We start from the raw sequence: 24,684 nt of genomic DNA, 5'->3' as shown, positions 1-24,684 counted from the left end.
TACGCGTTATGAACCATGTTTTTATTTACTTATTTCCATGTTTTATTTACAATATACAAATTAATATTTAATATAAGTAAGCAGTGAGGTGTTTGCCATCAAGAGCAAGATTATTTCCCCCACGCATCCAGTCGTCAACCATTACTATGAATAATCAACAAAAGTAACTCTTCCTATTTGTTTGTGGCCGTCAGTTGTGGCTGACAAACGATTGGCCCCTGGCTCCGCTGCCTTTTGGCCCCCGGACAACTCATCTTTATCCGCGACACCCACGACTTGAGGTAGACAAACATTCGCGTGACTTAACCCCCAGACTTGTGGAGTTGAGCGACTGATGATGCTGCCGGCTGACCTTAATCACAAATTTGCATGTTGCAGCTGCAGCAGCAACAACAGCAGGTGCAATTGCCTGGAGTTTTGGAGTTGCTTTATTCCCCCCTCCCCTATCCACCAGGTACGCCCACATATGACCTTAGGAAAACCAGAGGGGGGTTTTGGGGGAGTGGCAGCTCATTGACTTCCATTGATGGCTGGCCAATAAATTGCTGTCGCCGTCGCCGTTGCTGTTGCATATTTCCTAAGGTCGCCTAAGCGGAAAACCCGTTGTGGCAGGCTGGGAAACGAACAACACCCGCAATTCCGATTCATTTCGATTGCTATTTTTTATTTTTTGCTGTTAGGCCGGGCTTTGTTTTTCTCCCGCGCCGATGACTTGCAGCTGCAACTGCAACTGCGACTGCGACTGCTGCTTGATTTATGCGACAAGAACGGCCGCGAAGGCCGTTGCACATATGGCAAAAATTGTCAACACACAGCGGCCCATAAAAGCAGCGGCGACGAGAGATACGAACACGATACGCGGCCACCGGACAGATACGGATTCGCAACTGGGAGGGCACTGGGGAAAATGGCTAATGGCTAGCCACAGGCTAAAATATGCTTTTGGAAAATGTGCGGCAAAATAACAGATGATGCTTGAAATTAAGGATTACTTATTTCAGGAGAACCTCAAAAGCTTTAAATCATAGTTCCAGTTCTACAGCACACTATTTTAAAGACATTTGTTATTCCAAGAGTTCTACATAGTTACTTTGGTAGAAAATCTCAACACTAACTTGATCTTAAAGTGTATTATTTTGTTATGTCTAGAAACTTTAAAAAGTTCAAAAGTTATAAAACTCTATTTTCAAAAGGGTAATCTTTAATTAAATTAAACGTAATTAAATTGTTTTTTCCTTCCTAACCAAGGCATTCATGGAGTGTTTTTCACGGTGCATGTTTCATAGCAATCAACACATACTGATCATATGCAAGTGGTAAGTGGTCAGCACAATCTGCGACTGAGGCTGTCTATTAATTAAGCGGCCGCAGCAGCCACAAAAAATGAAATGCTTGGCCTGGCTTGCTTTTGCTGCCGTTTTGGTCGCTGCACGTTCACCCGGCTACAAATTGCTCTTGCCACTTTGGTGCGCCAATCGCTGGACGGATCGTTCGACCAATATGCTTATCGTGGCGGCATAATCACTGCCCACAGTGCCCAGTTCCCTGTTCCATTGACCAAGGAGCAGGACCAGGAGCTGGGAGGACAATGTTTTGAAAAATGGTCTGCGATGACATTCCTGCCTCATCCGCCTAAGTCTTCTCATAATAATGCGTCAAGATTTCCAGGGAAAATCTTAGCATGGAATCTATAAAAAGTTCACCATGTTTATGATGAACGATGCATAATAGACAGCCGTTTAAATCTCTTCATGCAAGCTTAAACTGACTTTTCCAGCGAATAGGCCATAAAAACTTGACTTTTAACGTTCCTTTTCTTTCTGTAAAATATTTTTTAATTAGATTGTTATTGCAATTTCTTGCTGTAAATATCTTCATTAGTCACCATTTGATCTACAACTTTCCATTGTAATTTCTTTGATTTAGTTGATAAAGTAAATGTATTTTAAATCCATTATGAAATAAAAAATAAATTTCCTATATATTATATTTGTTGACTTATGAAAAGGTCTGTTCTATTAAAGAAACTTACTTCTCTGTTTAATAAAAAATTATATAATAATTTTTGTCTGCTAACTATTGGTATGTTAATGGATTTTCAATCCCATAGAATGTATGACATTAAGCGATCTTGGTAACCATTTGAGCCATCTTTCTGCCGACCTCCAGTTCTGTGCTTTTCTGGCCGGTTTCCGTCTGCTTTTACAACCGTTGCCAAAGCAATTGAGCTCGCCCCTCAACTAGTTTTTGGCTCTTGTGGCACTGTTCACTCTGCGCCTGTCTAACATTTAAACATTCAATTAACCAGCTCATGACGAATCGATGCGTCGCAAGGCATTAACAAAGCGGCCCTGCGAAATTTAAACGAAAATGCAAATTTTCCATTAACACCTGACTGCCGGACGATGGGATGGTGGCGGTTTTTCAGGAGATTCAGGTGGGCTTCTGGCTGACAGTCTCACCTTCGTTTGGCGAAGGACGCTTAATTACCAGGCCTGGGAGCTGTTAATGACTGCCGCTGGCCTGTCTTGAGCTTGGCCTGCCGTTTGGCCAGTCTTCGTCGTCTAGTGTGGAGCAGCTTCCGTTCCCAGGCTCTGCTCACCCAGTTGGGGGCCCTGGAGCCCCAGGTCTCCTGTCCCCGCGGATGTACTCTACTGTTTTTTTCAACGCCGCGGGGCAGACTTCCGGCATAAAAATGTGTGTCATAAAAGTGCAGGGGCTGACGAGGTGAGAGGGGTCTTCAGGGATATTTGCTCGGGTGTCGGCACCTAGAGAACGTAGCTACAACAGGATAAAATGGGTTTCTTGTTACCCATTACACAAGTAAATTAAATTTAAGCAAGGCTTAAGCAGGCTTATATTACTAACCTTGAAACTCAAAACGATTTTAAATATTTATTCAAACCATAATCTTACATCATTTTTACATCAAAGTACATCATTGATATTTATTATTTTGTCATTCGGACATTTGACTTACCCAGAAATTGCATTATGAAATGAATTGACATAACATTCTTTTAAAAATATGTAACTTTCATTCAATATAGAATTTGCTATGTAAAAAGTGACAAGCAATAAGCGTCTATGATATAATGAGCATTAATAACTAAAGGATAATATTTGAGTTTGGATCCAGCATCGTAGCGTTCTCGAGACTTTTAATAACGCCAGATCGTTATGGGTTCGACATAAGCTCTTTCCTAACACTTAAGTACGCCTGTCTAACCCACGATGCCTGACATACGCAATGGCGATATATTTATATTTAATTATATTTATTTTGCTCCGCGCTGCGCTTAAGGTGCTCACCCGCTGACAATAGGTGGCGCTTTAGAGCATTTAATAGTCCATCCAACCGCAAGGCATAAAACTTTCTTTCGCATTTCCTTTCCCGTTGCTCTAAGTGCGATTCTATAATCACCCGATGGTCAGGTGCAGGTGCCTCAGGTTGCAACTCATACCCCCCTTCTCCTTTCCCAACTCCTTTTAACCAAGTCGCCCTCACTCTTTTTTCTTTTTTTGTACTCCAACACGCACGCAATCAAGCGGCAAATCAACAATTTTCCATAGCAAAACAGGCAACGGTTTTTATATTCAGTTTTGTGCGGGTGATTGACGCTTGTTGCATGCAACGGTTGCAGCAGCAAAAGGCACCAACATCAGGCAGTCGATATTTAAGTGCTTTAAACCGCAAAGTTAGTTGGTCAAGAGAAGGGGGTGGGGCGTAATGGGTGAAAGGGGAGAGAAAATTGGGAAAGGAGGGCCTGTTCGGGCGCCACAAAAGCAGGTGAAATGTTTGCCAGATATCAACGGCTTTCGGCTGCGGCCTTTCTAACACCTCTTTACCTATCCCCACATTCCACATGCGTGTGTCAACATGCGTGCAACAAGTTCCCACTCTTCCACTGTCCTCCACAACTCCTCCCTCGGCTGCTCCGTACTCCTCCCGGGTTTTTGGGGCGCGGGTGCGCTACACTTGAAATTTATTACAGCTCGATTGCTTGTATTTACCACATTTTTCTGCGTCCGATATTGATCAGCCCGGTGCACTTACAAAAAGGTGCTGTAATAAAGGAAGATTCATTCAAAATGATGCGCTATACAGCTAAAAAAAATCCTTATTTACAAATACCTATTCCATCAACTCCATTATCTTTAATTTTGTTTAGGTCAGGGGTAGATTTCTTTACGAAATTGTTTTGTTTTCTTTTATCAAAGTATTTTTAAAAAATATCTATAAGTCATTACATGTTTCTATTTAATAATTTATTATAAATACATTTGTTTTAAATGTTAGATAAAAAAGTTTGCTATCTTGTATCTTCATTTTCTTTCTTATATCTTTAATTTCGTTTAGGTCAGTAGAAGTTTTAAGCAGAAAGAATCATAAAGTAATTACTTTTTTCTATTTTACAGTGCATAATAAATCCCTAAACAAATATTTTTTTTTGTTTTATTTTTTATTTGTGAATTTTTTTAAAATATATAAACTTTACGGGCAGTGCTGCCCAAGACCGTTGCGTGGCCATCGTGTCATCGCCCACAACAAGGCAGCGCCATCGCCATCTCCATCTGCAATTCCTTCGCTGCGAGCGTGGCCTCATGTAAATTAGCATATCGTGCGCGTAATCTGGCCAACAGGAGGCACCGTCTCGGACTCCTTTTCTACCTGCGTTGGACTCTATATCCATACCCCATATCCATGTCCTGCTGTTGCTGTTGCCTTCCCCTTTGCATTTGCTGTTTTTCGGCATGCGAAGGCGTCGTCACGCAATGTGCGAGTACTTTTCTTGACCACTGTGTGGGCAGCTGCTCCTCCTTCCCAATTTCGAGCCCCTTCCTTCCTTCCTCTTGTTGCACTTTAGCTTAATGACATTTTATCTGGTGCTACGGCTGCTGTTGCCAAAAAAAAATTACAAAAAAAAAACGGACAAGAAATCGCGCATACGCAGCGTTGGTTATGCAACATAAAACCTGCCAGAGATTTCTTTTTTATGCAATTGGCAACGGAAATTGTGGCCATTGCTTTTTATGCCATTTTAATATGCAAAAGTTTTCGGCGAGTCACTAAAACTCAACTCCTGTGAGAGGCGAACTCCTCCGAAAATTCGTTGTTGTCTATGCATAATGGCTGCCAAAAACTTTGTGCCCAATGGTCAAGGCAAATGGGTTGGCGGTGGTCACACCACCAAGCAAGTGGATTTAATTCCGTTTTTATTGAGTTCCGCAAATCCAATTAGCAGGCGAACTTAAAGTATCCTTTGGCTTTTTTCGGGGTTTACTAAAAGGAGAAGGACTAAACAGCAAGTTTCAGGTCCTGCGACACGTTGAAGCCGCATTGTTAACTCTTGACTTGCCTTAAACTTTCTGACCCAAGTTTTCGAGTCCTTTCCTTGTCTCCTGTCTGCCTTTCTCCGCCTTTCTCCGTCTTTCTCCGTCTTTCTCCTTCGCTGCCTCCGGGCGGGTGTTTCGCATAAAAAATGTATGCGAAATCCCTGCACTGCAGCTGCAGCATTACGTGGTTAGCGAATTTATTATGCAGCAGTCGCCACCGCCTCGTGTGTACTTGTGCTTCTCGAAAAGTTTCAGGAACAGCGGGAGCATAGTGTAGCAGGACAGCCTTTATCAACTAATTGCCTTTTAACAAACAAATCGTGCAGGAAATCATATTGAACCACGAGCCATTCATTAGAGAGGGTGCTAACAGATGAACTCGAGGCAGGATGGAAGTTCTATAATCTAGATAATGTGAAGAAAAAGTCTTACAGATAGTAAGTGAAACTAAGAAGACGGGAGAGTATGTGTGGACTATCAAATACCATTGTATTTTAAGCATTGTTATAGGAGATGAAAATTAATTATCCCTTTTTTATTCTTTTAAAATAAAAAGTCTATATTTATTCAAAATGACACAACAATTTGCAATACTTCTTAAAAAATGTATAATATTTATTAACTTTAAAAAACACACAATCAATTTAAAAAGGTAATAATTTCTTTTGTCAAACAACGAATATAAAAAAATACTAAAAGTTTGTAATAAAGAATTAATTTCCTAGTCCACAGAGAAATAATGTTCAATCACTATGAAGCATTTATTAAATGTTTTATTTTGTGAGAAATAAGACTCACTTACAAAACTTTTGGGAAGTCATAAGGTTTATTTAAAAATATATCTATTCATCTTTTTATCAAGCCTTATACATACGTAATATCCCCATTATTCCCACACTACGCGGTACCGAAATCGTAATCCACTGAGAAACCTTTTCGAGCTCGGCACTTGCTTAAAAATTCTATTTCTTAAACGTGCCCCGCAATCCTTGCGGCAGGCCAAGGCTCCTCGGGTGCTTCCTTTGGGGCAGGCAGACAGTCAGCAGCCGCCGTCCATGTGTATACACATATATATGTTCGGATGGGAATAAGGATATTCCAGTTCTCGGGCTGTGAGAATTTAAGTGTTTTGTACGTGCGCCAACAGCAATTGGCAAATTCAAAGGCGTGTTAGCATGCCATCAGCAGTAGACTTCAGTTGCCAGCGAATTCTGGAGAGAAAAAAAGGGGGGCTGGGATCTTGGATAAACTCGCCCAAGGATTCCCACACACACATACACACACACATGCGAAAACCCAGGAGGGTGTTTGCGGGCGAATTATCCTTTCAATTTGACTTGGCATATGTGTGTGGTGGCTCAGTCCTCTCCTTCTGTCCCCTTGGAAAATCGCATTTTAAATTTGAAATGTCTTGAGATTTCTTTTCTTACTTGGCTTTTCTCTTTCTCTAGTTTTTTTCTCGCTGCCCTTGTTGCCAAGTTGGCTTGTCCTTTTTGCCATATTGACGTATGTTGCGAGTTCAGTTCCGTTTTCATACGGGTTTTACTCTTACCAATGGATTATTAACAGAACATTAAATAAATTGTTTACTTAATTAATAATAATTTAATATTACTCATGAAGTCCTCTGAAAATATTCCAAAATTAAAGTGGTGTCCCTTTTTATGAAGCTTGAAATTTTGAATTCCTGATTGCCAAATAAAATGGTCTTGTATAATTTGTAGAGATATTTAAACTTAGTAGGTAAATCCTTAAATATATCATTTCTATTTTTTATACTCTACTCTAATATAATATTGTATTACGTAGCTGTTTTATGTTTTGAGTATTATAGTTAAATACTAAATTTTTTTTTATTTACTTAATATTGGGCTTCTTTATTTATTATAGTAAGTCAAGTATGACTTTTAAATAGTATATTTGTATTATTCCTGTATAAAGAGCATTAAAAGTATGCTTTAGTTTTCGTCTAAGATTTTCCAAGCTTCCCTTACAGCAGTCAGTGGGCAAATATCGAAATTGATTTATATTGAAAAGGGTTCAGACTTTGTCGGGCCACTTCCTGAGGTCGAACACACAGAGCGGAAGTCAAATCAATTGCCGGCTTTGGGATTCTCATTCTACTTGTTTTTTTTTTTGCCGGCTGAGGAACAGTCACGTTCCGCCTTCGGCAGCCACATCCTCATCCAGTCTATGCCGCAAATTGTGGCAAACGAGTTTGCAACATTTAATGATGATTTCATGTAGGTGCCGCCAATAAACTCAATGCTAAATATTCCATTTTAAATGTCGTCGCCCCGCTCATTCGATTCCATAATTAGTTGGCGGCGCGGCAACAGGTTGTTCGGGCAGGTTGACACATCTACATCCCCATCCACCATAGTCCGTTGGCCACACGGTTGGTTTGTTGGTCTGTTGGTCTGTTGGTCTGTTGGCCAGTTAGTCATTTACCAACTCGGACGATTGGCTAAACGCTTTATGGCACAAAGTACCGTTGACAAAGCGCGATTCCGAATGCGCCCTGCAGGCCAAAACGTTGCCAACTTTATGCAAAATGCAAATGCATTTCGGCTCCGAGTCTCCGTACTTTTCCTCTCACATCTGATGGATGGCAAATGGACGGCAACGCATCTGAAGTTTGAATTTGGATGGGTTAGTCGGGGGGCTTGGAAGGGGTCTGTGGCAAAGAGTAGGTGCTATATATGCTATATGGCGGTGGGAAGTCTGGGGAATTGCATTGGGCTGGGCCTCCGAGTCACTGAACTGCGATTAGTCATGCCGATTTGCCTGTTCGCAAAGCTAGCGAATTCTGTGACCAAACTGCGATCGGTTATGACAGTCTACAATATGGTAATGTCTTTGGATTGTCTGAGATCAGTTCCTAAATTTCATAATAACTTCTTAAACTCCTTGTGGCATTCTCTTAACTTATATCTTCAAATCAATTTTGCTCATCATACGTTTTATTTTTTCCAATGTTAAAATGTTTCAATTTAAGACTACCTACGTATGATTATAAATTACATTTTTATATAACTTTTTTTATTCTCTTGAATATTATTAGACATTTAAAGATTTAAATTCCTTATATGCTAAAATGCAATAGGACTTAATAACTTACTTTGGTATAATTGTGTTTCAATTTTTTGTTTTTATAAATTTCCAGTTGTAATACTTTTAAGAGTAAAAGAATGTTATGCTACTAAGATTGGTATTTAATTTCGTAGGACACATTTGATTAAACTTAAAAGCAACATTTTTGAGAGACATTTTCTACCTCTTTTTTTTAAGAATTTCAATTAATTTTCCGCCACCACTTCAAGAATAATGGGCTTCTTTTGATTCCATAATTTCTCCATCACTGTGATTTCACTAATTGAATGCTTGCCTTCGCTGCGCGGTAGCCCTATTTTCAATGACCATTGCAAATTGATACCTGCCGGACGTTAATGGACACTCTACGCGGCCCGAGAAATGGCGGTTCATAATTCATATGTGGTTGGGTGGCTCGCAGAGTTGGGTGGTTGGGTGGCTAACGCTCCATGCAATTATGGAGGAAAATAAAAGAGGGAAAAATATATAGAAATGAAGGAGAGAGCGGAGCAAACACCTTCGACAGTGCCGCCATAAAAGGCGAGACCCGAGTCGAGTGGGCATATTATTTTATTTTAATTGAAACATTTATAGCTCCGCGGGTATTTAGAGGTGGGACAGAGACGAGGCCAAGTGCGAGAAGGAGAGCCAATCGATTGAAGTGCCGATGTCGATGCCATTGATTTGCATCGAGAGGGAAGTACGGGGAGTTATCTGGTAAATCCGAGAGAATTCTCCATGTTCCTCCGCTTGTCGCTTGTCACATTGACAGACGCTCCTCCTCTTGGTTACCTCCGCCCCGAAGATTGACAAACTACAACGCAGACGCGTCTGCATGTTTGTTTAATTTTTTACTTAATTAAATTTGAATTTGTAATTTGCGCTCAACTATTTGGTGAACAAAAAAGAACGCAGACTAAATCTGCAGGCCACATGAACAAAGTTGCTCGATGTTGTTGCTGCTCTTCATGTTCCCTTAGCATTGAAAATGATGTACAAGTTGTTGGCTGCGTTGGTGTGGCAAAAGAGGCCTGAACAAGTCAATGGAGACAAGGGTTAAGGGAGTAGGGGGTTAAGGGGTGTCCACAGGACAGAGGAGCAGTTGTCTGCCCCGTCTGAACATTGCACTTTCAGTGGAGCAATGGAGCGAAAAAACCACGATCGCTTAAGAAGGAGGCTTTTAAGCCACAAGGTACCCTACACTTTTAGTAATCAATAATTTAAAAACTTTTGTTCTGTGAAAAACCATTTATGAGTATAGTCGTAATTTAAGAACAGCCAGCCTTGATCAGCAACACAATAAAATTTGAAGAATTACTTAATTTTATACTTGATTAGTTGGGCTTTTGGAAATACATATATTTTATATAATAGGAAGCACTGTATTAATAGCAAAATCATGTCCTATTTAATATACCCCTTTTCCATATTATCACCTCTTAAATCCAAACGAGACGAGAGTAAGGGAAACACTCCCACCCAGAGTTGCTTGCACTTGGCAGAGCAGAAGATTTATCACATTGTTCCACAGATTGTCTGCAGATCTTTATATATACACGATATAATATATATGTATTTACATGAGACATGCACCCGCACCAACCACAAGCAGGGAAAATCGCAAAGACGAGATCCACTCCCAGGGACATGTGTGAAAAGTGGCATCCCAGAAGAGCCTCAGTCTGTTGAACTTCAGAGGCGAATTTCGCAGGGAAAACTATTCGAAGAAACTGAATCTGCGTCTGCAATTTGCAATGTAATGAGCTTGATATGCATTCTCCAAAAAAATATCGCCCTAAACATATGTAAGGGGCGTTGGAGAAGAGGGAGGATCTGTAGTCGGAGACAAGTGTCATCCTCCCATCCGTTGGTCCCTAGTCCAGCTAAGAAAAAAGTGTTTGCACTGGGAAAGAATGTCATCCTCATTGGTGATCAATTTAAATTTATGATTTCATTAACGCGACAAAAATGTTGGGGCAGAATAACTGCAAAACCCTTAGAAATAATATAACTGCAGTATACAATAATAATTAGAATAAAAATTAAAATAAATTAATTAGTAATTTGAGCATGCATGCACTTGATTTCAGGTGACTTTATATACGATATGCAAAATGGGAAATAAAATAAATAATATTATCAGGATGCCATGCTGATTTCTTTTCAGTGCACCCATGTGGGGGAGTCTGCTGGGGAATATAGAAAATCCGGAGTCGGTGACTGACTTTGCCTTGTTGCATGTCAAATTGCATTAGATTGGGACAGTTCGGGGAAACGTTTCCCTCCTTCTCTCACTAAAAATAGCCGTTGGAGAAATCATTTAGAGGCTGACTGTGACGAATTTTATGTTTCAATCGGGGAACAACAGAATGGAGCAGCGTCTTCCAGTCTCTCACTCCGTCGGTGGTCCAATCAAATATTTTAATAGGCCTGCGTCGCCAATCGAATCGATTTGGATTGCGTCGGATCAGAGTGGATCAGTCGCTGGCTGATGGCTTTCCCAGAATTAAAATTAATAATCGAAACCATTTGATTTCAATAATTCGAAAGTCTGTGTCTACTTCGCTCGGTGGTCGCTCACCCACTGAGTGCTGAACCACCGAAAACACCGAACCACCGAGCCACCGCACCACCGCTCCACCATTCCCAGTTAATTACTTTTCACTGCACTTGACTTTGGTCACACGCTCAATTTGCCCCTCGGAAGTCGCTGCCCATTGGCTTTTCTCACCAGGGAAATCTCCGCACCGCCGCCTCTCTCCCTTTCTCCATTTCTCTCGGGCCAGCGGGAAACACGCAGAGATAAGCCCAACTAGAGAAGTCAAAAGAGAGGGAGCAGAACGAAAAAGAGTTGAGAGCCCCGCCGCATGTTAATTTTCCGCATGCTAAACTTTTAGCACAGTAGCGCCTTAGAGATGGAAGTTTACAAAATCATCTTCAACAATTACATTTACCTATCCGGGAATAAATTATAGGTTATTTTCTTGAATTTAGAATTTTTTTTTAGACTTATATGATTTAAATGGTTTTAAATGTAAAGTGTTTCTTTAATGACTGTAATGAAATTGTTTAGAAATGTGGTCGACTTGGAAAAATAAATTGTAATTGGTTCTCAGTTCTCAAAGGTTATTTAAAATGTAAACTACCTAAAATTTATAGATATAGACCTTTATTATTTATTGATTTTAAAGGATTATTGCTTTTCGCATCACACAAACCTGGAAAAAAAAATTAAAATTTTCTGTGATATTGTTCTTAACCCTAGGTTAAAGTTAAAGTTAACTCACGATGCAACCTTCAGTTGGTCAATGCCTGCGAAGTACCATCGGCATCGCGGGTGCTGGGCTGTGAGATGTGGGATCTGGCATCTGAAATCTGGCAGAGCTGGGTGTGGGCACTGGCTACTCCAACTCCTGGACCGAACCATCTCCATTCGCAGCTCCACTGGCAGCTCCATCTCGGACATGCCTAAATCGCCGCTAAATTGTTATCTACGAGTGCAGCGTGTGCGCTGGCATTTCGGTTTGCCATTTGGCCATTTGGCCAGTTAACCATTTTACCATTCTAGCATTTGGAAGGGGCAAACGCAGCCTCAGCCTCAGCCTCAGCCTCAGCCACAGTCGCTTTGGCATCTCCTCGCTGGTAATTAAAAACACATTCAATGTGCGGAAAATCACAGGCAGCAGCCTCCGCTCGGCCAATTTCCATTTGCCAACCCCAGAGGCCGCCGCGGATGAGGCCATTAACTCTTGTTTGTTGCAGCGCCAATTTGACACATAATTCCATAACTCCATGCTCCATGGACCGGACTGCCCCTTACCCAACCCCCCGCTTCCCACCCACCCCCCCCTGATCCTGTAATCCCGCCAAAGCTGATGCATTTATTTGCTTTTTGGCAGTGCAAACAATTTCGATTTATCGTCTGAACTCACGCGGAGCATGCGTAGCCTTTAACAGCGACTAGAACTCGGACATCGGCTCTTTTGGCCATGGTTTAAGATGAAAAAAAAGAAACGAAAATGCTGGGCCTTTTGGGATCTGGATGGGGAAACCTTATAGAGAGCCTGTGTGGTCCGTTGCATTCGGGGGAATATTGTGTGTGGGTCGTGCGGTTTTTGATCGTAATTGCATTTCATTACATGACTGGTTGCCTCAAGGTCATGTCGGGACAAACTTCACATACTTACCATACACCCAGAAAAATAAAAGAAATGTCTAGTCTTCTGTCTTCTCTACCTTATTTTCATAAATTACTTAAATAATTTCGGAGAAAGACAGATTTTTACAGATATAGACAACTTCATATAGATTTTAAACATTTTTAAATGTTCTTTATTATTAAAAAGAAAATGTATTACAAAATTTGTATTTCTACGTTCTAAGACGTTCTAAACTTAATAACTTGTTATTATTATTATTATTCTATTTATTCTTTACGCTTTTAAGTAGTTTTTATCTTCTTAGTTACCCCTACATTTTTTTCAGTGTACCCATATTCAAATGCTACTCTTGTATACCGAACCATTATCAATTGCATATTTGTTTTATTGACTTCATTGTCTTTGCCCCAGGCGAGTGGACATTTGACAGCTTGAAATCGAATGGCAATCAAATCGAACGACAATCGTTGACAACCGGCAACATAACGATGCATATTTCTTATTATTCTGCAGCCCGAAGTCTTTGAATCTAGAGCGAGGTTCTAGGTTCTCCTCGCTTTCTTCCGCTAGAACGGGCCTTGCATGATTTGCTGTGGAATTTGTGCAGATATTTGAACTCCGTCTACTCTCTCTATTTTCTCCTATAATTACCATTAGCATTTCCTCATTTTTATGGATGTCAGGGATATACACAAAACTTTGGCTGACAGCTTTTCATGGCATGGCAGACTGTCTACAGCCGAAATGAAGTGTTTTACGACATATTTAAATTTAACTACCATTATGCACATTATCCACTTAGCGCAAATTGCCGCCCCCTGATATATTAGGCAACCCAAGAAAAAAAAACGAATAAAACAATACAAAATTAAAAACAAACGAAAAGAAGTGAAGTGGAGTGCACAGACTGGGCGAAAAAAAGAGAGCAGAATTTGTGACAGCTCGTAAATAAAAAATTAATTTCTCTGCTCGTTTTTTCGGGACCTTTTTTTTTGCAGCCAGCACGCGATGATGACGCGACGGGCGAAAACTCCGCCGTCTCCTCAGACTTCCTCATTTGGGTCTGTAATTATGTGGAGTAGACGAAAAAAAATTACCGAAAAATATTTGCAGCAAATGTTTTTTCCTCTTGTTAATATAATATAGAATGCATTGTTTGTCTAGATTGGGGATTTCAAGTAGGGGATAAGGCAAATATTTGGCGATGGGAACTGCCAACGTCCAAAGCAATTTGCTTGGGACCACACGGCGTATGTGTAATCTATGCAAAAGAGAAGGGGGGGTAGTAAATCAGTGAGAATAGCAAAAAATAGCTATTGAGATGGGGATACGGGGGGGGGGGAATGGACACCTATTGCTAACTTCATTAGGCGCCAAATTAAGCGATAAAACTGTAAGAAATTCATTAAGCAAATTCTCATGACCAAACAAGGCAAACAACAAACGATAGGCAGAAGCTGCTGATCAGGGGAAAAAGTGGGCAAAAGTGGAAAGCGAAGGAGCAGCAGATGAAGAAGCCAAAGAAGCAGCCACAGATTAGGCCCTCCCAATTGGGGAAAGGCCAGGAAACCGATCTGTGCAATACCCTGAGTAGTTATGCAAAAACTGTAAAGCTGTAATAAGCGTTAATTAAAAAAAATATATTTGCTTAAAGATCAAAAGATCTTTGTGTACAAATAAAAAGGTAATAAGGTGATATTATCTTTATATCCCATGTAATAATTTTTTTTTGTGTATTCCAATGGGACAATAAAACGTATCTAAAATTGAAGTACCTATTTAGTCTTTAATAAAAATAGTTATATTTTGAATGATAGTAATGTTATAAAAGTGGTCACATAAGTTTTCCTAGCAAACAAGCAAAACTCGTTTGATTTTTTAACTCTTTCTAAGCATGTACAAAAGCTATTCATTAATATTAATACGTTCAACGCTTGGCGGAAATTAAATTTTATTTTAATATTTGTTTTTCCAGTTTCTTATTTCTTGGATTGCCCAGCTCCCCCATTTTTGTGGTTAGGGTATGTCAAAATGGAAAGGCAGCAAGCTGAAAATTTGTTTTTGCCGAAAAAAGCGTTGCGCAGGCGCAGATTCGATTGGGCGAATGTTCAGTTCGGTTCAGTTCATGTGGTACAGGTAGAGGTAGAGGTTGAGGTAGAGGTAAATGTGGTTTTGCTGGCGGCGTGTGAACGCTGTCTTGGGTTTTTGTATGTAAACTACACGCATGTACAGACGTACTTTCGATAGCAATCTCCGCTGAGCTGAGCTGAGCTGAGGCTGCGGATCGGGGCATTTGGAGGGGCTTTCGGCTGGATTTCTGCTCTGCGGCCGAGAGTCGGCTCTTTCATGGCAGTTGCCATTAATTAATTGAGCGCAAGCGCAAGCCACTTACTAGCGATCATCAACGGGTGCACAGGAAGAATATATTAATATATATTTACATTAAATAATTTTTCTATGAATAAAATTTAAGTTACTTATTGTATTATATAATTTTTAAATTCATTGTTATTATAATGTTTGTTAAATCAATTTAATTTTAATATTGGGTGATTAGGATAGAGCCAAAATGGTATATTAAAAATATTTATATTTACAATACTCAAACACATCTTTTCAAACATTTCCATTTATATTAAGCATTTAAGAAGAACGAACATTGTTTTTTAATTTTACAAGACAATACAAATTAAATTTATTATTTTTAAGGGTTTTTGTGTTTCTTTTATTAAAACTTAAATTAATTGTTAGGAAAGAAATTACAGGTTTGGAAATATAAAAATATATTGTTTTGATTTTTCCTGTGCAAATCTTATGGATGTTGCAGATGAGATGAGGGTTCTGTCAGGCCTTCCATTTGTTTGCATTGCCAATTGCAATCTGGCCGACAGAATCTTGGCCAGGGGCGTTCACCGTGAGCCGGGCGTCTCCCTCTCTAATGGCCGATATCCAAGCTAATCCATTTAATTATTATTTATATCAAGATTGCGCCGATGAGCTTGGTGAAATTGTCGGCGACGACGCCGCCTTGTCTGTACAGTTCTGGCAGCCGAAGGGTGCCACTTCACTGCACTCCAAAAGTCTCCGGACTCGGGTCCCGAAGCTCGGATGTGGGATCTCGGAGAGCTGAAAAACCGCATTGAGAAATGCAATTAAAGTCATTTGCTGCGGCAATGGCGACATAAAATGCCTTCGCTGCGGCGTCGGCGTCGTCGTCGGCACTTTTTGCATGCCGCGCGGCCTTTTTTTATGCCAGCGCAGCAGCAGAACGAACAGGATGCCGGCCAAGGCAGCAAAAACGGAGCTTTTCAGAAGGAAGGACGACAAAGGTGATACCCTGGAATCGATCAGAGGTTACTCTGTTTTACATAGATTCCAAAGCATGTTGGACGATATTTAACTGAGGCAAAGCAACTGCCGTATACCTATCATTTGTTTCCCAATGCATTTTAATTTCATTAATTGATTATTGATTAAATCAACTGATTAAATTACCTTTGCTGCTATTACCTATTCTAGCTTTTATACGAAACTTTTTATTTTTTTTTCCAATTGTTAAATTAGTTTGTTTGGGTATTTAACGTGTACATTCGGGTACATCGGTATACCCCAAGCAAATGAATGGGTATAGCGGCAGTGGGTAAAAAATGCGACGGCAATCGCTGCCCGGTCGGCAGTCGGTGGCTGTTAAAAACCTCCTACTTTTCCTGCATTTCCGCTCATAATGATCATGATGATTGCATTGCGTGGCTGATGGGATTTGAATGTAGCTCCTCCCGCTCGCTGGCTCCCCTTTCTTTCGCGCCGTGTAATTTGCCAGCATCGTGGGAGCGAACTTGTTCCTTTTGAACCCCGTCGACGAACTCGAAATCTTTTGGTTTGGGTGACCAAGTACACTACTGGGTTTGGACCTGGACTCCGGGCAGCAGCACCTGTTACCCCATCCAGAATGACCACTAGACCATAAGTTAACCCGCTGATGGCCAACAGTTGATAAGCGCGCGCTGAGACAACAGCTCGTAAACAGTAAACTTTTGTCTAATAAATTCAACTCTTGCACTTAGTAAATTTCCACAACTCGCATTATATATTTTTGAGCACTTCATCATCAAACGCTGGCTTGACTTGGCCTGGCTTTTTTATGCACAATTTACTTTGGCCAAAAGTCGCATAAATCTCTGCCCCAGAGACTCCGGACTCTGGAGCTGCAAGCCGAAGTTTTGTAGCTCTTTGCCGGAGCTGAAGGTAAATGCTACCCACAATCCACACAGCACACACACACACACACACACACACACACACAAGACACTTAAGTGCCATAAAAGAGATTTTTATTATGTCTTGTGGCAGCATCCAAAGCGGGATCCCAAAACGGGTGGCAATCTATTCCCTGCTCCCACTACCACTCCCACTCCCGCCCAAGATTCTCAGGGATACCCTGAAGGAGTAAACATTAGCTTAGTGAAGGTTATTCAAAACTTACTTCTTAAGTACCCAATAAAATACTCTGCAACGATTTTTAAATGCCTTTGCACTTCAAAGCATTATTTACACTTTTTAACGACTAGAATAACAGTTTATTATAAATGGAGCAGCAAAGAGATGAGTTCTTTTAGTAAAATAAAGTATAAGTTTAAAACTTATAATTTTTTTTGGAAATTAAAGCCAAACAATAAAATTTAAACAATTATAGTTGGAAAACATTAAAATGGTCTGTATTTATAAAATTCCTGTTTAGATATGAAATTTTGTGGTTTCTTCTAGTGTTCAAGAAAGGTTTTTTTAAGTTCCCACTAAACTTATTTTTTTTTAAGTTGCATTTTTACAAATACCCAAAAATTTAATACTATTTGTGGGTGATACTTGTTCTTTTTTTTATTATTATTACTATTATCACTTACGTTTTGCGACATTAAATGGTAACTGGTTAATTTAATTAATACTTGAAATTGTATTGTATTGCTTTATAATTTTAGTGTATTTCTGCTTCCACATTGCTAAATCTATTTATTCACTGAAGATGTTGCTGCTGTCTCGATGATTGGCTTGGGTTCCGTCTGTCCCCGGTCGCTTACTTGTTGCTCATCCACCTACAGTCTGCACTCCCTGGTCTCATCCTCCTCCAAAAGCATCCCATCCCATCCATCTGGTGGCCCAGCCTCCTTGGCTCTACTCCTCCGCCAATCTGTCTGCTGGCAGCTTATGCAAATTGCGGCATTGTGGGTGTCAGCTTTGGGCTCTCGCTCCCGAGTGATGTGGCTGATAGACTTGTTGGCATTGTTGACATTTCGTCAGCACTGTGAGTGGTTGAGTGAGTGAGTGGGTCTGCCACTGGCACTTGGTACTTGCCACTTGGCACTCGGCACACTCGCCACACTCGCCGGTTTTGGCATCGGAAATCGGAGCCCCCAATTGTTGGTCATCATCCTGGTCCTCTGCCACTTTAAGTTGTATGTCTTTCTGACCAGATTTGCGGTTTTCAGCCAGAGCAGTCGGATCACAGGGCACACTTCTTTGGCTTCCACCACAGCTTCTGGGCAGGAAAATGTTTTATTTTTAAGCCAGGACTCTGTGTTCTGGTTTTTTAGCTTTGTAATGGCTTAATACAATCACTCTCTGAATAAGCAGAAATTTTTAAGTAAAATTCCAAAAACAAGCTGAGTTTAAGAAATATCAAGAAATTTAGATAGTTATTTTTAGAGTTGATAGTAGTAGTAGAAAAAAAACGAACGTAAAAGGAAAGAGCTTAAATAAATTATTGCTGAATTTGGTAATATTTAAGTACAACATGTTAAAAAGTTAAAAGTACTTTAGGCGATATTTTATAGAATTTATTAATGACCATAACTATGTATAAATAATAGGTTTTTTATTCAACATCATATATTTTATCTGCAGATGATTAACAATGTGTTGAACACTATCATAAAAATTTTGATGGGTTTCTATATTTTTCAAAGCTTAAGTTTTCCCACAGTTTTTTTTATAGTTTTCTTTGCCAATAAACATCAAAATATGGAGACAAGGTCCCAGAGGTCAAATCCCAAAAGATACCAATAAAAGATACCTAGTTTTTTCCTTTGATTTTCCCCGAAAGAACCTGACTGACTGATCTTTCAATCGTTTATTGCACTTTTTGGAAACCGCGCCTCCCTCCTCCAATAAAAGCAAATGGAAAACTCATTGCTGCTTTTTCATTAGAGTTCATTAGTTGCAATCAAGCTGGCCAAATGGACAAGAAACAATTATCACGGTAACGCCCAGAGCCAGCCGAAATGCACTAGCACTAGAAACCAGAGACAACTGACTCTGACACTAACACCATACCTTCTATACCTACTATACCACAGTCACAGTCTCCATCCGCCAGTGTATAGTACTCCACTCCACTCCACTTCAGTCCACTCCAGTCCAGTCCGACATCGACAATCTGTTGACCTTCGCCGTCTCTGACGCCCGCCCATAGACAACGGCCCAAAGACAGCCTCGCCGTCTTTAGTGGCCAACAAAGTAACAAGCCTGGGTTTTGGCCTGTCTGCGGACAGTACGGTATGGCTGGCCGCAGTCTCCTGACTGCTCCCCACCTCCCCACCTTCCCACCTCCCACTTTTCCCCTACCGAAAGCCAAGTGCCAAGTTTCAACTGCCAAGTGCCACCTGCCTCCGCCCCTGCTACCTGCTGCACCTTATCCACCTCCCACTTCTAGTACTCACCGCTCCGATCTGCACTGACAGAATGGCAATACTCTCAGTTTCCCTTCTTAAAAAAAATATTACAATAAAGTTTATTGAAAATAGTAGGTATCATTGAAAGGAATGAAATGGATTACCACCACTATTAATGCTAAACCAACTGGGTTTGAAATGCATATGATTTTTTGTAATTTACTAAGGTCTAAACGCTGTCTTAACCCCTTTTAAACTTAGAAAGAACATTTAAAATGTTTAGATTGTCAGATAATATACTTTTTTAAACCTAATCGGATTCATTTTTTTTGTTGTTTTATTCTGAATATATATAACATTTACAATTCTTAATAAGTCAGTTGATCATAAATTTGATTTGTCAAATTGAATTTACCGTCGTTTATATTATTTGAAAATGTGAATTAGTTTTACAATTCATATTTTTTTTTTTCTAGAATGGTTACAATATTTAACACCCTTATTTTTTCTCCGTGTAGAGTCTGCAGTCTTGGGGTCTGAAGTCTCAAGTCTCGATCTCTCTCAGCTGCGTCTGCGTTGCTTTCAATGGCGTTATTTATGTTTATTACCTCTAAGGTCGTTCGTTACTCGACAGTCTTAGCCGGGCCAACTTGTTGTTGCTGTTGGTGTTGCCGTTGTTGTTGCTGTTGCTGGTGTTGTTGTTATTGGTGTTGCTGCTGTCGCCGCTGTTGATACTATTTTGTACGCAGATATCAGTAAATTTAGATTTAAAGTGAATGCGCGCGTTGAGTGTCAAATGCGCCAAGTGTCAAAAGACAAGTTGTTGTTGCTGGCGGTGTTGGTGTTGCTGTTGGCATGTTGATGTTGTTGTTGTTGTTGCCGATGTTGCCGTTGTTATTGGCGTTGTTGCAGGACGTATTACAAGATCTTCGCGTTCAAGTCGAAGTCCGAATCTCAGCCCCCCTTCCCCACACCTTCACTTTGCAAATATCCACGGGTATTTTATGGCAAACTTTTGCACCTGTTGCTTTTCAGTGGTTTTGTTTTCGTTATTTTTTTTTCGGCCCCACAGTTATGCTCAAAAGCTGCTCCATATATGGCCCGGGCATAAATTTCCAATTGTTTTGGTGCCGCCCGCTTATGAAGACATTCAATTGAACACAAAAACGCATATTTTATTTACGACCCTCGCGAACAAAACAAATACAAAAAGCGGCGAGCGAGCGAACGCACTGAGATTTTTCGCTGATGCCGTTGTTGTGTGCTAATTTTATCACTTTGTGTGTCGCTCTGCCGTCACGACTTCTGACAGCACATAAATACTCATAATTTATTAATACGGTAAATGTTGCATGCAATCATTCCAGCGGCGACAACCGACCGGGCTTAAAGGGGCAGGATAATGGGGAACGGCCAAGGCAGCCGCAACAAGTGGCCAAAACGGAGCAAACTTCGGCTACTGGGAGAGCGGAAATGGCCGGCTTATCGGGGGATTTCATATACCCTAAATCAAAGATAAACTAGGACTAGGACTAAAACACATATTCCAAAACTAGGACTGGGACTAAAGCTTACTTTATTAAGCCAATAAAATACAAAATATATGTTCCTATACATTTTAATTGCCTGTAACATTTCCTGCATTTTAATCGTTTTGGGAAAAAAGTTACAAATTTATTAGCCCAATAATTGTCTTAATATTCCTAATGTTGTTTTTAATATGTCACATAATTAATAGCTCAATATATTTTTAGATCCAATCAAATGCCTCATTGTCAAAAATCATTAGCTTTACAATCAAACTTTTATATACAAGATGGCTTAAAAAGCCTTTTAAATGTAAACAGTCCATCTATAACATCTATAACTTATTTTGGATCAAGAAACAATCGACTTGCCTTCCTCTTAATTTTTTAGGAATAAAACACCTCATTTCTCCTTCAAACGAAAGGCTTCCTTGAAGAAAAGGGTATTTGAGAGACAAAGTTAATAACTTGAACTGTAGCAGAAAACACGCACAAATAAAACTGCCAACCAGAAGCAAGGTGAGAGGAAAGGGGACCACCGACTGCATAAATAATAATTTCATCATTGTGCGGCCGAGATGATTTATTTGGAATGGCCATAAAAGGATTTGCTTTCGATGGTCCCGAACCCCTCACCATTTATTCTGGTCCCTTTCCTTTGACGGGGAAAATTCATTCCCGATTCCGATTTCGAAACGGATTCGATTGCTAATTCAATTTTTTTGACTGCTCCGGCACTCTGAAACTCCCTGACACTCACCGACAGTCTGTCACCGGCTTCCTGACCGAAATGAAAAAGACGCCTTTCGCGGAGGGATGGCGGGTTGGAGCAAAAAGCTTTGGCGAAATATTTATAGCAATAATTTATTGTAGTTTGGAATTTATTGTCTACGACACGTTTCGATTGTTCCTCCGTTTGTCTGCCAGTTAGAGCGGAGAAATTTCCAGGGGCGGTGGCTGCCACGGGGGGGTGGCAAGGGGGGATCGAAAAGGGAGAATCGCTGCCAGGCACTTAGCGAGGAGGCGACTGCATCATTTGACACTTGCAAGATTTATAGTCGCTGCCGCAGCCAGCATTTCTAAGATGCCAAAGCCCTGGCAGGCCGCAAAACTAATGGAATCTTAATTTAGCAAAGTCAAAATAAAGCAGCAACAGCAAAGGCAGCAGCAACAGCAGCAGCAGCAGCAGCAGCAACTGAAACAACAGCAATCGAAGCGAACGGCAGCAACATCGGCAAAATTCCATTTCCATGGTTGTTCTTGGCACCCGCGAAAAAGCCAAAGATAAAGAAAAAGTGCACTTGTAAATTGAATTAAAATGGTTGCGAGTGACGAAAGGGTTGCCAGCGGTGTGGCAGCGACAAGTTGCAGGTGCCCCTTGAGCAACAGGCATTTCTCTGGGCCACAAAATTAACGCCGAATGCAACATAATTACAATATAAATGCTCTTCGTTAACCTGCTCCTTAAAAGGAGCAAAAGCGAACTGGGGAGACTGCAACCAGAAGAGTTCGAGGCCTCAATGTCACTGGCCAAGCGGATAATTGGACTGCAACTTGCAGCAGCAACATTCCCCCAACTTGCAACTTGGAATGGGGGGGGACCTCCTCCAATTTGTGAGACTTCTGGCAGAACTGCAAGAGCCACCCTCGTTGTCTTGCGGCTGCGACTGCTGTTGCTGCTGCTGCTGCTGCTGCTGCTGCTGCTGCTGCTGCTGCTGCTGCTGCATTATGCATGCTGATTGAGCAACATTTTTGCGCAACCCACTGACAAAACAACGCGCCTATCGACAGACAATCAACAACAGCAGCAACAGCAACCACAATCGACATCAACCACATCCTTTCCACCTCCGCGTCCGTTATGCGGAGCACTTCCTGTCCAAGCAATCTTTCATTCATGAAATTTGTTGCCGTTGTCATTGTTTGTGTTGCAAATCAAATGCCCGCCAGCAACATGGTCGCATAAATTGCTGCTGTGGCTGCCGTGACTGTTGCTGTTGCTGCTGTCGAGGAACTGTTGCTCCACTTTGGCAACAGCAAATCTCTGAGGCCGCGTTCTTTTTTTTCGGCTCAGTTATTTTAACGAATTTATTTGCCGCAGCTTTTCATGGTCAGCGCAAACAATTTAATGTAATTTAAATGACGGGCCCAGGACACAGGACGGAATCGGAGGATGGGCATGGGTATGGGTATGGGTAGAAGGATGAGTATGGGTATGGGTATGGGTATGGAGACAGGAACAGAGGACAGCAGGTGCAGTTTGGGATCGCCGCGTCTGTGGGAGTATGCAGTTCGTTCGCATTTTTCCCTGGCGGCTTCTTTGTGCAGCAGCAACAGCAACAGCGGCAACAGCAGCAACATCGACATTGACGACATCAGCGACAGGCGAATGTCGCTATCAAGTTCTGTCTGCTGCCCTCGGCTTTTTTTTTTTGTTTTCGTTTCTTCTTTTTGGAACGACACATTTTAATGATGAGTCGAGTGGAGTCGCCGGGCCTTTCCTCTTCGAATTCAGACCCTGAGCTTGCCTCGGACGAGGCTTCTGCCTCCTCGGCTGCTGCTGCAACAAGGGAAATGCTAATTTGTGTGTGTCGCTTTGGATGTTGTCCCAGGGTTTGGCTTTAAATACCTTGATCTACAGGGTAGCAGGCTTGAAAAGAGAAGCTTCTTTCTTAAGTATTTAAAAACATTGAAGGCTTTTTTTTTGTATCACTAATAACACCCATTTCTTACAAACTCTTTGAAAAAATTATTGTTTATAAATACCTTATCCTATTGGAACAACTGATTTAGTTGAATAAAAAAATTTTATTTAAATTTAAAAACGGCATAACGCAAAATGCCTGAAATTTAAAAACTACATAATCTTTATTAAATTGGCATTGCAAATTATCCAGATTTTTAACTAGTTCTTCAACAATTAAATACACAATAGCTACATTAAAATAGAAACATAATTATATATTTTAACACTCCTTTTTATTTGCGGATTTCTTTTGAATTGTTCCCATTTTAATTTTAATGGGATAACTTAAGCACGGGCAATGGATCTTAACATTTATACCTAAATAATTATTGGTTTCTAGTACTATAAATTAGCCACCATCTCTGCCAAAGGGTATCCTTAGTTCTTTACCAACCAGTATTATTTTGCGGCTTTCCGTTTTGTTTCTTCTTTTCTGGCTTTAATCAGTCATTCAGTCGTTTGCTTAAATTGAGTCGCCGTCGTCGCCAGTCTTTGTATCTGTATCTTCTTACACTCTGCCCGCTTTCGAATCCCTCGAAACTGCTGGCCCAAATAAAACAAGAAGGTTTTTCTCGAGCCCGACTGTTGCGTGGGCTGCGCCTGGGAATCGATGATGAGAACTGCGTGGGGATCGCTGTCGCATGCTTATTAATAACGCGCATTAGTCAGGTGGCTAAGCAGGCGCAAAAAAGGGTTAATTAGTAACTGATTTCGGGTGCTAATCAAGCGGGCCATAACAAATGGGAAATGGAAAAGCTCCAATTCCCACCGCCCGAGGCGTTGCTCTAGCCATTCGAAACTGTCACTGTCACTAAATTATGCACAATCAATGCATCACCAATTGAGGTTGAATTTTCAGCCGGCGGGGAGAAAGGGTGACAATTGATTTCAATTTGCAATCGAAAATTGAAATTGAAATGAAATCAGTGACAAAACAAACCCCGATGAAGGCGACAACTTACACCCGCATCTCGAATGGGGGAGGGCAATTTGTGGCCAGTTGGTTTAATTGATGTTGCTGTTGGGCTGCGATGTTGTTACTGCTGCCAGTTTGCGAAGGGAGTGACAATTCCCAGCTAGAATTCTGGCTATCCATTTGTTTCACTTTGGAGGAGAAATACAACAAAAAAAAGCCTTTGATTGCTGGCGTGCTGGCG

At 40.8% G+C, this 24,684-nt stretch overlaps 1 pseudogene; it reads right to left on the bottom strand.

Moving 5' to 3' along the window:
* The window catches only part of LOC108150106, a 34,758-nt pseudogene that overhangs the window by 1,999 nt on the left and 8,075 nt on the right, over positions 1–24,684 (bottom strand).

The sequence above is a fragment of the Drosophila elegans genome, unplaced genomic scaffold (genome assembly GCF_018152505.1).
Source record: "Drosophila elegans isolate 14027-0461.03 unplaced genomic scaffold, ASM1815250v1 contig_208, whole genome shotgun sequence".
Classification (NCBI taxonomy): Eukaryota; Metazoa; Arthropoda; class Insecta; order Diptera; family Drosophilidae; genus Drosophila; species Drosophila elegans.
Note: the sequence above shows the minus strand (reverse complement) of the source record. Positions and strands in the feature narration are given on the sequence as shown.